The 15,652-nt window shown below is 31.2% G+C and overlaps 1 protein-coding gene across 1 annotated transcript in view; it reads right to left on the minus strand.

Annotated features, from left to right (window-relative positions):
• The window catches only part of egh (beta-1,4-mannosyltransferase egh), a 334,325-nt gene that overhangs the window by 29,747 nt on the left and 288,926 nt on the right, over positions 1-15,652 (minus strand). The gene's annotated exons all lie outside the window — the stretch shown is intronic.

Here is a 15,652-nt window from a genome sequence, read left to right on the forward strand (position 1 = left end):
GGAATTCGAGAGTCCCAGCGTTCAAGTCCTAGTAAAGTCAGTTATTCTTACACGTATTTGAATAATAGATTGTGGATACCGGTGTTCGTTGGTGGTTGAGTTTCAATTAAGCACACATCTCAGGAATGGTCGAACTGAGATGTACAAGAATACACTTCATTTACACTAATTGGTTTGTCTGGCATTTCTCCCACCACTACCCCATTCGGTCGCCCTAAAGCATAAGACCGAATGTCCGCACCAAAAAACGGTTACTGTTCCTCAAAACGGTTTAGCGACCAATATCCTAATTAGCTCCTAGAGTTAACCTAACTGTGTGAGTGGAATAAGCGTGGTGCCCTACACCACTCGTTTGCGTATCCCACCGCTCACTTGTCATATGTTACTAAAATGGTTAGGCGCACCCTTTCTATATACTAAAATATATGGACCTGTCAATAAATTAAAATTTATTCGTCAAGGACAGAAATTTGCTGCCACGCCTAGGTCGTTGAATGTCAGCAAGTACCTGTCCACCATATTATAGCGCTTGGAGCTATAATTGACCGATGGCCAGCCATTTCTCGAGGGTAGTTTCCTGCGGCTAGTGGTAGGAGTCTTATATCCTTTAAACTACTGATGCCGGTTAAAAAAAGCAACGGCATCAAGGAACTCCCATGCGGTCCGACAATGCGGTTCACGCCACATTGACTCGCCGCTTATAAGTGGCCAATTTTCCCCTTGACCTCTAAGTTCTGGGCAGTCGAACATCATTTGTTCGTTCGACTGGACCTCCCCGCAGACGCACATCTCATCAGCTGCCAGGTGGAACCGATACAAATATTGGTTTAAATTTACATGGTTGGAGAGCACTTGGGCTCCCGTTGCCCTTAAAAACGAACTAGAGGCGTACCATCCCCCCAAGTCCTGTGTAAATCTATACAAGGACCTACCCTTACTTGTAGCGTGCCATTCTTGCTGCCATGCTTCCATCGCAAAGCTATAAAGCCTCCTTCGCAGGCGGGAGATGGACAACTGTTCGAAATTTAGAACCGGCGCATTGCGATCACCGTTCCCCTCCGGTACAAGCCCAGCTCGAAACCGCATTCCAAATCCTCGGCCTCCCTGCCTCTTCGCAATTTCCACATTGCCGCTCGAACTTTCACCACTAAATCGATTGGGAGAGCCTTTCCAATACGGTGGTAGTCTCGTAGGAGGTTGTCTTAAATACAACAGCGCATACGATTAAGGCTCTGCGCTGGGCACTCCTTAATTTTTGAATAAGTGCTCGATTTCTTTCCAACCTATGCGCTCAAATGGACGCAGCATAAGAGGTCATAGTTTCGAAGACACCTCGGTACACCATGTACAAATGACGGCCCGACAGCCCGTAATACTTCCGAGCAATCATCCTAACCTTGTGCATCACAGAGACGACGTCCGCTGCTACTTGCCTAATGTGGTTGCTAAACAGCAACTTCTCTTCAAACAAAACATCTGAGTACTTATGAACTCGGCTGACTACACAGCCTTTATATTTAATATGGGGGTTACGACTGTACGATAATTTGTTTGCACCCTTGAGAAGCATACACTTGAAATTGTATCCGTATCGCGTACGATTAGTCGAACAGCTTCAGCCTCCAGATTTAAATAAGCGATTGCAATATTGCCTTCGGTTTAGGTCTCTCGTAAACGATAACGGAATCGAATTTTTAAACACAGTGTTCTTTAGCGATGAAGCTTGGATCTATCTCAACGGTTTTGTGAACAGTCAAAACTGTCGAATTTGGGCGGTTGAAAATCCTAACGCTTCACAAGACAAATCTTTGCATCCTGAAAAAAATGGTGTGTGGTGTGCGATATCTCGTCATCGTATAGTCGGACCCGTATTCTTTGAACAGACAGTAAATGGTGAAGTATACAGGAATATTGTGCGCCAATTTGTGTCCCTCCTGGTACCGCAAGAACGGTATTGCTGGTTTCAGCAAGACGGCGCTACATGCCACACTTCTCGAGAAACCGTGGATTGTCTGCAAGAGTTCTTTGATAATCGAATAATAAGCAAGGGCTTATGACCTCCAAGGTCTCCAGACCTACATCTCCTGAATACTTTTGTGAGGCTATATTAAGTCCGAGGCCTTCAAAAACAATCCTCATACTATTGATGAACTTAAAGTCAATATTACAGACTTAATCACGAATATTTCCAATGCACCTCTTAAAAAGGTTTCTGCTAATATGCTGAAAAGAGTCCGTGCGTGTGTAACCGCAAGGAGTGGGCATTTTGAGCATATTCTTTAACAATTATGTAAGTAATAACTTTTTATTAAATCTCTTTTGTAAGTAACAAATACATTTTTTATTCCACCTAAATTTCGCTTTCTTAAATTACATTTAAAATTGGGTAACAGGACTAAAAAATCACACTGTAGAAAGCCTACAAACATTGAAGAAGAATTCACCTAAAGCACGAATACAATGACAAGGAAATGTTTTACAAAATTATAACAAATTATATTTTAATAAAGTCGCCACGTGCGCGCGTGTGTGAGAGTATGAATAAGATAGTCTTATTTGAGAAGATCCTGATCTTCATGGCTGCTGTACCGGAAGGCGGTGATTAATGAACGAGGTGCTCGACAGGGCTTGTGTATCAGTAGTTTACTTCGTTAAATTTTTCAAATATTGCAAATATTTTGAAAACGGTGAGTTCTAGGGCAGTTTTGACTGAAAAAAATTATTTCTATTGCAGCACCCAAATACAGATAGGAACCATACGGGCCAAATTTTAATAAGTTATAAAAATACCCATGCTTCGCACGGGTCACATTGATATAATTTTATAAATTAAAAATTTTTTTTACTCATTTGTTTCAGTCTGATTTTATAATGGCATCCCTTGCAGTTGTTCGAACAATAAATAACAACGTCATCCGTTTATGATGGGATGTGTTCGATTTCAAAGGAGCAGACCTTCTGCCCACCCTTCAGCGGTACAAGTCGGACGTCTGGACTCTTTGAAGGAAGAACGAGGATGCTTTGACGGGAATATTAAATGATGAGAAAAAATTTCATTAGACCAAATTTAAATTCCAATGTCTTTTACACGTCACATAGTTGAAATAACCGCATGGTATATTGTAGTTTTCTTGCATTTATTTCGCTGTAAATGTGGAAATGATGAAGCAGACAGTCTTGAAGAGGGAGTGGAGACGATGTTCACGGATCTCTTCCTTCACGGTAACGTTATCAATCTGGACAACAATACTGAAATCATCGAAGGATTATGGGCAGAATCCATTGAAAATATCACTGAAACACTGTCCAAGTTTGTACAAAACGGAAACGGGTGGATAGTGAAAAGAATTTTTTCCTTTTATTTAAATATTGTTACCTATCGCCCTCTATACGTTGCCTCTAGTACTTAAATCACAACACCTAAAATAATCGCACGGAGAAAGGCAATTATTAATATAAAAAAACCCCAATTGATCAAAAGTGTTTCCTCTGGTCCGTGCTAGCATTTAAGTGATTTTATGATGAAGCTGGATAATCGTAACTATCAGAGCGCGTATGCTATTTACGAATGGAGAGTAAACATGACCGGAATTTCATATCCAGTCAAAGTAAAAACTTCTGAACCCCACCGTAACTATCAATCTCTACAGCTGAGGAAGATAACGATCGGGTGTATTCGGTGCATGTAACCGAAAACCGCGGTCGTTTTCATATCATACACCTGTTGCTGCTTGCAGGGGAGACGAGATAAATTTTCATTACTGCCCTATAAATACCAAACACGTAGTATATGATATCGATACGGTAAATCCTTAGAAAACGTACAAAAGAGCATAGACTTTTAACTGGTGACCAACGAAAGTATACTGGATAAGATGGCTGCGAACCCGAGAGTACGGCCTGGAGTAAAGGCCTGGTACGTCTGTAACACGGAAGTTGTTGGGGTGAGTGTGAATAAAAACAGGCATTTTTGGGTCGTCCGATTTACACTGGAATTTCCGTATTGGGCATTTGTAAAATGATAATGCAAAAATCTCCATTATGATTACATGGTAGAAAAGTAAGGTAATAACATAAAATGAATAACGACCGTATATTTTAGTGTATTGCCGCGTATTCGCGGTTCGACGGGATATCAAGAGACTAAGAACTAAAAATGTTTAGGTAAATACAATCTATTACTCTAAAAACATAGAAAACAAGACAATTAATGATAATTATATATGACATACAAAATGGTAATTCAAATAAGGACAAGATGAACAGTTAAATTTAAGAAACCAGAATAGTCTAATATAATAAAACGTTATGGTAACCGCTAATATTGAATTGACAACAAGATAAGATTGGAAAAGTCTAAAGTTCACACAATTCAGTTCTCTGCAAATATTATTTACTTTTACTGTTTACAACTGAACTACCTTAAACTTTATTACTGAATCTTATGCTGTCACTTTCACTCTACCAATAACTCACCGAACAACTTCCCTCGTTCAACCACTGTCCACACTGGAATCCTTGTAACAGACATACTCTTCCCTCGTTGTTACCAAACGCTTACTTATAACGGCGTCACACAGTCGCGTCGAACATGGTCTCGCAAAACTACTCGGTGTTATCGCGACTACGCCGAACACGGTCTTGCATCATTACTTGCTTAATAACTAACTGTTGCCGCTGTTCCTGGGGCAGTATTTATATCCTCTATCCTGTAGAACCATTATCCATCTCATTCCTTAGCTGTTGAAGCTCAATAATTTCATTGTCCACGCCCTAATGTTTTCCCATAAATTCCTCTTCTGATCTGGTAACCCCTCTCGTCAAACAAAAACTGATGGAGGTATCATTGACTGCACTACAAAGAACAGATTGTTAAATGAACCTGCTAGTCTGAGAAAAGGATCCCTTTTAGTTCCTTTCTAGATTCCTTCCATTATTATTTTCTCATACTTTCTTCTTAATTGGAAGGAATCTGTTACTCTGGTTTGTTATACTGGTCCTGTTACGCTATCATATTATAACCGATAACATTTACGATACTTTACATGGTATCGACCAGTTCGATACTTCAGACTACCTCCGTGACCACAAGTGTTTAAGAAATACAAACAAGGAAAAGCTCGCTAAATTCAGATATGACATAATGGGAAAGCTGATCGAGAATTTATACAGTTAGGTTCCAAGATGTACAGTACTATTGATTTCGATAGGAACGAGACAAATGAAACAAAGATATTCCCAGAATATCAACTGTTAAAGAGCTGAGGTATAATCTTTAGAAAAAGTCTTTTTGATGATACAGTTTTATATATAAATGTGTATACTATATATGTATATATATAATATATATATATAATATATATATAATATATATGTATATATATATATAATATATAATATATATTATATAATATATAATATTATATATATTATATAATATATATATATTATATAATATATAATATATATAATTATATAATATATATATATTATATATATTATATATAATATATATATATAGTATATATATAATATATATGTATAATATATATATATGTGTACTCTATACAATACCTTTTCCATTCATTAGTCTAAGAAATCTCTAACCCTTTAGACGATAAACATTACACTCTTAAAAACAAAATTGACACTATCATGTAATCATTACAGCTTAATTAAAAACTGTAAATACAAAACAACGATGGCAATTCCAAAAAGAGACCAAGTAATCTGTAAATTATTGTACTTGTACATATTTAAAAAAATTTAGAATGTTAAAAAATGTTTTATATATTTAATAAATATTTTTACTTTCATATGGTGTTTATTTTCTTTACCTTTATGGCCCCCTCACACTTTCATCTAGGCTTGGAATGAGCTACATCATGAATAAGAAGCTCAAAAATATAAAAAGCTGTGTAAAAAATGAAAAAAAAAAAGACTTACTTTTGAGTGCTATGTAGTAGGCCTCCTGGGGAGAGATTTCACTAATTAACAAAAAAAATTTAACATGCCATGTTATATACCACATGGGTGGTGTGGAAATTGTAACAGTCATGAACATGTCAAATCCTGTTGAATTATCCCTACTACTAGGCACATACATAAAGAAGATTGGTGGGTAGTATAGTATTAAGATCATTCTTAGATGAAACGTGTATGAAGGTGAAATTTCCTTCATAATTGAACCGATAGAAGGTGTTGTTAAATATCATGATTTTCTCGATAATAATAATGAGAATTTTATCTTAAAGCAGTTGGCTATAGTGCTTTTCCTGAAGGGAGTTGCCAACTTAGTTATTTTTTTACACAATTAATATAGAGTTAAATAAATAAAAAAATAATATTGTAATAATAAGTAATATGATAATAATTACAAAATGAATCCCAATTTTTTTAATACTAAATTATAAGAATACAAATGATACAATTTTACTTATAAAATTTAAGGTTTAAATTAAGTCATACTTTTAAAATTATTGTTTGTTAAAATACCTCAAACATTTCACATACTGCAGCCAGCTCATTCATGATATTTTCTTATTTTGTTTTTTAAGAAGTCATTTCGACATCTGATTATAGGATCCTTAATTTTAACAAGTTCATTTACGCCATTTACATTTTTAAGTTGGACATAGGAAACTGTTTGAATAAAACCTTTCATTAAATCGTGTGTGAAATGATTTGCAACCGGTCGTTGTTCTTTCTAAAGTAACTGTGAAACTGGCCCATATCATTGGTGGAAACACTGCATTTTTGGATATGTATGGAAAATTTTCAGGTAATAATGCATATCAGAGGTGGTAGGTTTGGTGTGCTATTCGTGGTGTTCTCAACAGGTGCACCCAGCAGGAGGTAAAACAGTATTAAGCGATTGCACAGTTAATGAACACCGAGATACAGAAAATAAATACCCAAGAATTGAGGAAAATAAATATGAAAATGAAATCTCATCCTAGATAGCCATTTCGACTATATTAGTAGACTGCAGAAAAATAAAACATCATTAAAAAATAAGAAATTGTAATACATTATTTTAAAAAAATTTCTCTAACGAGAATTTTTTTAAATATAGAACATTAACATAATAAAACTAAGATGTTTTTTAATTAATTTTTTTTCATTTATACACATTTTTACTTTTCTGTTATATTAAAAATAAACAAATGAAAAAACTTACAGTGTTAATTATGTTAATCTGCCACGTAAATAAAATATCAAGACAAATCTTTTGCAGTGTCTAGTAGTAAAATGTGTTTTTCTCAATTCATCTAAACATATCTGGGTCCAATATTTCTAAGTAAGGTAAAGCTTAGTAATTATAATTCATATAGAAATGAAATAACTACTTACCACTAGTAGAAAAAACATTTTTGTATAAAGTAAACGTTAAAATTAATATACAGTTTATAAATGTCATTTTGTTAAAAAATATGTATTGAATACAGCAATTAGATTACTAAACAATTTGGTGAGCAGTTTACCTTATTATGGAAAAGTACACAAACTGTGATTAATCTCACCATAAATTATATAATCAATTTGTTATTACAGTTGGTAATCTTAATTAATGGTAATAGGTAAATTTATTACAGTTTTATTTTTTGGTTTTAATGATGTGTAAATTAATTACCATGATTATCTAAAATAATCACCTGTTTTCACAAATTATAATTTTAATGTTATTTTATTATTTTTATCAGCAATATTTTGTTTTTCATGTTATAATAAATTTTTTGAATTAATTTACTGTGCAAATTGCTAAGTTGTAATTAAAATTTTTTATTACCCTTAATTAAGAAAATGAAACATAATAATATATTTACAAAATTTCAAAAAGTAGTGAATAGTATCTCATTAAAACTTCTTCAACTGTTGTTCTTCTTTTGTAATTAGTTTTGGGCACATATCAAATTAACATCCAGTAATAATCTGTTTACAAAGGAAAATTTACCTTTGTCACAGATTTTAATCAGTGAAAATATTCATCACTTTGATACAAGATGTAATAAAAAAAATTCAGATGACAGACAGTCAAAACAAGAAAAACTTGCAGCGACTATTTACATCTGATTGTTTTGTATGAATTATTAGATTTATCTATAACATTCTGATAATTTTGTGATTTATTGATGATAAACAAATTTTGGAAGTATTTTTAGCTTGTACATCAATCGGTGAGTAGTTGAAAAGATTACCGTAGACCAGTTAACTAGATACCAGTGAATATTCCCTTCACTTATTTGGTAATTCTTGCCTTTATATGGAAACCATGACTGTCTGTCTTAATTTGTTTTATAAAATATTTAATTCATAACAATTTGGTGTGAAAAAACTACTTTTTTTCAAGTTTAACTACAAGCTGTGTGCAAAGTATTTTTCATCTGGAATTACGTTATCTCTTTTCTTCCACTTTATCATGAAGTGTCTGCCAATCTTAAGTGAGCTCAGCTGTTCAATTCTAAAATAAAACAACAGTACTTAGAATATTCGTAACAAAATAGCCATTACTTTTATATCTCTACACGCATTCCGTATAAATTCTCTGTAACTTTACTTTTTACTTCAAAAACAATTTAATCAACCATATAAGTGTATGATACTTTTTCGATTATAAAGCTACTTTTTAACAATATTTTGGTAAATCTATAAACAGGTTTATGAGTTTTCTGTAATTGTAACTTAATATATGTTACCATAATCTATATAAAAAATAAAAAATTTAGCAATATGTCTTCAAAATATCTTTCTAATGATTATAAGAGAACATTATTTTTTTAAAAATAAATTTTATTCTAACCGTTTAGCTTGCCCTGCAATGTAAGATGTAATACAGGGCGTTTCATAGTGTTCTTCGGAGTTTCGAAAATTCATTAACAAAAAACTATTTCAATCAGAAGAATAAAACAAAAGATTACCAGACCTCATGCCATATGATTTCTTTCTCTGGTGTTACGTGAAAGATAATGTGTTTATCCCACCAATGCCGCACGATATCGCTGAGCTAAAGGATCGCCCTAATCAATGCAATCAACTCTTATCGAAAATGACATGTTAGAATGAGTTTGGCAAGAGCTAGACCTTCATGTTGATGTGTTCCGTGTCACCAGAGGAGCACATATTGAACATTTATAGATTTTAACAAAAACTGTTTGAGTCCCTGCATCACCTCGTTCAACTTTCATTTAGGTAAGTGAAATACTTTTTTTGTACTGAATTTTTGTAACTCCTAAGAACATTATGAAACGCCCTGTACAGTGGATTGTATTTCAAAATCTACAATATTATCATCTTCTATAATCTCCACTATGATCAATATTTTCTAATGAAAGATTTGTGGAACCTTAGAAACTGATAGGGCTTTAAAATAAGCCAAGTTTTGATTACCAATGGCAATGAAAGATGTAATTCCGTTGGTTTAGATTTTGTAGAAATTCTTAATATATTGATTAAATAAAAACAAAAATCGGTGGTGTGAGTTTTTGTGTTCACAGCTAACCATAGTAACACCAAGTGATAACGTCTTTCCTGTGCTTTTTAACTACTGTCTGTAGATTGCATAGAAAGGGATATTATATGAGGAACCTTTGTCTTTCCTTTTTCACCTACCTTACAGCAGAAGTATTATTGATAAGTTTTGTAATATGATATGTAATTTTTTTTAAGTGATTTTATAATTTAAATTGACTCAAATGTGTCATTTAAGCACTTGCAAGGTATTACAAGATTTTATTCTTCCCTCACTTTATTTTTTCCCAATTGCTACTTTAGATTATAGAAATAAATAGTGTGAATGAAATGAAGTAACAAAGCAAACCAGTTATGTACTTCTTAAATACACAAACGCATTTATGGATTCTTAACTGAAAAAGGTATGAAGCTACATTGTATGTTAATGTTATTATAAATAATAAACATAAAGTGCTCACTTATTTTTTATACTTAAAAATTATTTAAAATATAAATATATTAATGAAAAAGCAAACCAAATTTTACAATACATTTTTAATAACTTTCTTCATAACATCTTAAGAACCCTTTGCAACCATCTTAAATTCCTGGGTGTTGCTGTTTTCATTCTGGTGTCAGCTGATGTTATTGCTAGCAGTTTGTTTAATTATTCCAAGTTAATTAATTTTGTTTTGAATTAAAGTAATTAATTACAAACAAAAAAACACACTTTCATTATACTCAGATATCCAACAATGATTGACTTCAAACTACTCAACCCCACATAGATTATTTACTTTTAGAAATACAATCCAAACAGACTATTCAATACAACCATGTTCACTTGAAGAACATTCAGAAAAAATTATATAGGTTACAAAATAGCTATATTCAGAAATCTATATTAAGAGAAAAGACGGTTTTGTTTGTTCGTGATAAACAAAAAATTACCTGATCAATCGCAACCAAATTTTTACAGTTGTTTCTTGACATAACAGAGAAGGGTTTTAGATATAGTTCAACTCAAAAAATTTTGAAAAAATAAAATATATATATGTGTATTTAGTAGTGGAGATTTCCTGGTTGAAGTACAAACTTTAATGAATTGGAAAAATAAACTGTAATTAGGATTTAAACTGAATAATTTGAATCAATCAAATGAATAATATTACATGATGATAGAATTAAATAAACTAATCTATGTGCACTATTATATAAAGGTGAAAAGGTTTGTCAGGGTAAACAAAAAAACTAACCAATCAATTGCAACAAATTTTTACCAATGTTTCTTGGCATAAATACAAAGGTTTTTAAATATATTTCATCTCAAAAAAATGTATATATGTATGCAGTAGTGGAGATTTGCTGGTTGAAGCACAAACTGTAATGAATTGTAAACTGTGGTTGTCTACCACAGTGTGATCTGGGTTTGAACTGAATGATTATGAATATCCTCAAAACCAGTTTCTGTATCTTTTGAAATTCTGAGTTTCAAGGGTTAAAATGGATTTTTGAATTTTTTTTTAAACCCTTTTATTTTATTAATTTCTCTGTGACAAGAAGAAATCAATCTGATTTTTGGTGAGTATTTTGTAGTTATATTTTACATTTTGTATCTTCATTTATTTATCTTAGTATTATTTCATGTCTTAGAATTTAAAATAATAATCTTAACTTTACATCTATTTTTTATTCTATAATTGTGCAATTTGTGATAATACTGCTTTAATGAAGGTTCTTACGACGGTTTCCCTAAATCCACCCAGTCAAATACTAGGACAGTTCCTTTTTTATCCTTGGATTAACATATTTACTCATTCCTGATGTAATTTATGTAATATGAACTAATCTACGTAATCTTATGTACCAATCAGAATAAAATATTTATTTATCCAAAATAAACACTTTTTTAATTTTTTTTGTTTTTTGTCTGCTGTGAACTACAATGTTTTAAAAAATGCATCAAATTATTCCTTATTTCAAAATAAAAGTTAAACAGTGTTTTTTTTCTAAACTCACTGTAACTGCTGTCTAAAAAAAAGTACTTTAAGAAATGATGATTTCTTTCATATTTTATTCACACCTCAAGTCAATTTTGAAGGTACAGTAAAGCAAACAAATGCAAATTTTAGAAAAATAATTTCTGTAAAACTTTTGTTTTAAATTTAAAAAAAAATTTTAACAAAAAATAAGAAAGAGTGGGCATCTACAGCATATGAAAAAGAGCTATACATGACAGGGATTTGAAACTGCGACCTCTGCACGAATTGTGAGTCGCTACCAATTCAGCCACAGAGGTCAGCAAAAATATTCTTATTTATAAAGTTAATCATGAAAGACTATTGTATGAACACTGGTTTTTCAGAGAGAGTATTTTTTAAACAAAAAAAATCATAATTCTGTTATTTTTATCACTCGGCCTCAAACAAAAAATAAAATTGTTTTAGGTAATACTGAAAACGTAAAACTCTTGTCGGTTTTTCTAAAATCAGTAGTTTGAGAGATTTACAAACAGATTTTAACTCTAATCTCCTACTTACAAAACCTTATAAACCATCATATTTGCTAGGACTCTAAAAAATCTTAAGAATATAGCAAATTTAAATGCTTCAGATGAAAAAGTCAATGAACTATATTTAATTTTTAGTTTAATTGAAGTGAAAATAAATTAAACAGTGGTAGCAAAAAATTATAAAACCCAACCAAATGGAAAAAAGAATATATTTCCACCTATTTAGAAAGCCAAGTGATGTTTTTTATTACTTTATAGATAATTATTTCCTACACAGCTTAACTGAACTTTTTTTGTTTAGTTTGATAAAAGGAAACAGAGATTAATAAAAAATATTTATTATCGACTAATAATAAAACACTAATAAAAGAAAAAACACCATTAAAAGTGATAAGCTGATTTTCACATTTGTAATCTTGATGCAAATTTCCATTGTAATTAAAAGTTTTAATTCTGTGGCAGAAAAAATACATACACATATAAAAAATGAAATGCTCCATTGTAGAATATTACCCTTGATTTATTTTTTACTAGCCTAGTAAAGCTATTGTTGAGAATGCATAAACTACAAAGCTTATATCAATGGAACAGAAATTGAGCACCTTTTAAAATTTCATGAAAATATATTTGAGACCTCATCCCCAAAGAGAAGGAAATTTAGCTTTTTACATCCCTTTGATATTTTGAAAATTATTTTTTTTACTAATAATACAAATTTACTTTTCTCAGAAGTTTCATTAATTTGTAAACAATTATATTAAAGATGATAAAATTTGACAAAGCTACAACTGTTTTTTTTAAGACAGAATGTTTTTTAATAGATTCATAACCGTTTAATATTTTTCACATTAAACTTTCCTAATTTAATAAAACGAAGACTTTAAAAAATGAAAATAAAAGCAAATTTACTAATAATTTCCTTAGAACTTGAAAAGCCTACAACAAACCTTTTTATTTTGTAAATTAAAATTATGAGTGTAAATGTACAAAAGATACAACATACCTATTGAAAAATCAGTGTTATTCTCTCTTATATTGTGAGTTGAGAAAAATAATGAAAGAGAATTTTTCATGTTCAGATAAAATATCACTTTTTAAAGGCAAAACCATAACTGAAACTAGACCCAAGCTGAACAAATATTATAGCAAAACACCTAAAGATTATAGTAATTTACAAGTGGTTTGAGGATGACCATTATGGACAGCCTATTAAGGTTACAATTGCAGAGAAAAAACAAAATCCATGATAGGTGATGAAGTGATGATTGAAAGTGTATGAAATCGCTAAGACAATTTACATCTAAATGAATGGGTGCATTAGATTTTACATGAATACTTAATTATGTGAAAACCATTCACAAGATAGTTGCTGCGTTTGCTCACATCCCCAATTTAAAGCACGAACAAGTAAAATTTTCTAAGCACATTGGAGTTGTTTCAACATAATGAAGAAAAAGCTTTGCACCGTTTCGTAACGGTTGATGAGACTTGGATACATCATTACAATTTTGTTGACAAACTCTCTCTAAAGAAAGCAAAAACTGTTCCACTAACAGTAAAATTCATAGCCACAAAGTTTTGGGATGCTCATGAAGATTACAATCTTCATTGATTTTCTGAGAAAAGGTAAAATTACTGGTCTCTGTTATGCATCTTAGCTGAACCATTTAAATGAGTAAGAAAAAAAATGACATTTGATGAAAAAGGCTTCTTTTTACAGAGACAATACACCAGTTAACGCTTCAGTAACTCTGACAGCAAAACTAAATTACACTACATAATTCTTCTGCATCTCCTAACTGGTAAAGCACCATGACTCGCTGGAAAGAGATTGAAAATGAACTTATCGTTGATAAATTTGGCTGTTTTGAAAACTTTGATAAACCATATAATAAAAATGGTATTAAAAAGCTGAATATGGTTGGAATACGTATTTAGATTTGAAAGGAGATTTTTCCTGAAAAATAGTATTTTTTTTGCATGACTTATCTAACACTGTAATTACTTCTGGATTAATAATTTATTAAAAACGTTATACTATTATTTTAAAGTTGTTATATTCAATAAATTAGTAATTACAGAATAAAAGCATAATAATTTTTCAAAAATTTTAAAGATTCATTGTTGCAAATTTGTAATTCCACATTTTCCTTGAATATACATATATAAATAATTAGAAAAATCATATTAAGAATTTTCTACAAACAAAAGTTAATTCAATTCTATAATTTATTTAAATACTTCCACAAATAATTATTAATGTATAAAAAGACAGTGAAGTAGCAATCTTTTTTTTAAACAACCATAAATAAATAAAGTTTTAATGATTAAGGGAATTTATATGAACCAGATTTAGTAAAGTACCACACAGCTGCTAGGCTTGTATGCAGATCCGTAATGATCATATTTTATAGCAGTTCCATTTAACATAACTTTTTTTAGATACTTTTTCAATTTATAAATGTAAATAATTAAAGAGAAATAACTAAAGAAATTATTTATTCAATGACAAGAGAAAATAACGCTACTCTTTAACATAATGTCCTGCTACACTTAAGAAACTTGTCCCATTTTTCATATTCCAGTAGTAAAGAATTGTTCACTTTGGTATCTAAGCAAGTCATTAGTGATAATACATTTTTGACCCGCTCATTGTTGTCAGACAATGAGTGAAACTTAAGTAGAGTAAAACTTTTTGAGAGGACCAAACAAACAAAAATTGAATAGCTTCCATATTTTTTGAACGGTATGAGAAGGCATACAAAATTACACCTTCTGCAAGAAAACCAGGAAGTTTCCTCATTTTCAGGTTTCACTTCTTTTTTTAGCATGTAACAATATAACAAACTATTGATCATATATTGTTCTAAATAACTGCAATGAACTGGGCCTTTATAGTCCCAAAATACTGAGAGCATGACTTTATCAGCTGATGCAAAAGTTTTAAATTTTTACTGGTGGGAAAATACTCTGATTTTTCTATTTTGTATTCGTAATGTTTGTTTTCAAGCTCATAATAATGAATCAAATTTTCATCATGACATTATGGAATTTAAAAAAGTATTACCTTACACCAAAAACCATTGTTTTAAATTCCAAAAAAAGGTGAATTCAGGTATCTGTGATTTTGAATCAACTGTTTCAAAAACCATCTCGAACACCTTTTGCAGTAATTCAGCTTACGAAGGATAATGGAATGAACTCGCACTACAAATTTCAACAATTTCTCAAAATTTATACAGTTTTACACCTTCAGAAAATAAAAATCTTCTCACAGAATGCTCTTCTTCCATCGCATAAGATTTAAATGAAGGTGATATTTTGAGATTATATGGATTTTTTTTTTTACTAGATATCATCACATGAGCTTGAAGCTTGTGCATGGGATGTGGAAATGGAATTTTGTAGTGTATGAAAAATGGCACGCTGGACCAGGATCTCCAGATGAAAGGCCGAGATGCCTGGAAATCAGCAAACAGATGATAATTCCAAACATCATTTGTCTGAAATATTCTTTTCAAACAGCTGATATTTTCTACCATTTTGAACATCAGATAGTTTCATTTTACTGTATTAATTTTTCTGCTGTTGCCAGCTGTCTATTTAATTATTGAATGACCCTCGAAAAAAAAATAGATTAAAGGATCAAATGAAAAAATGTTTACAACATTGTGTTAATAATACTGTAAT

This window comes from Lycorma delicatula, chromosome 11 (genome assembly GCF_047948215.1).
Source record: "Lycorma delicatula isolate Av1 chromosome 11, ASM4794821v1, whole genome shotgun sequence".
Taxonomy (NCBI): domain Eukaryota; kingdom Metazoa; phylum Arthropoda; class Insecta; order Hemiptera; family Fulgoridae; genus Lycorma; species Lycorma delicatula.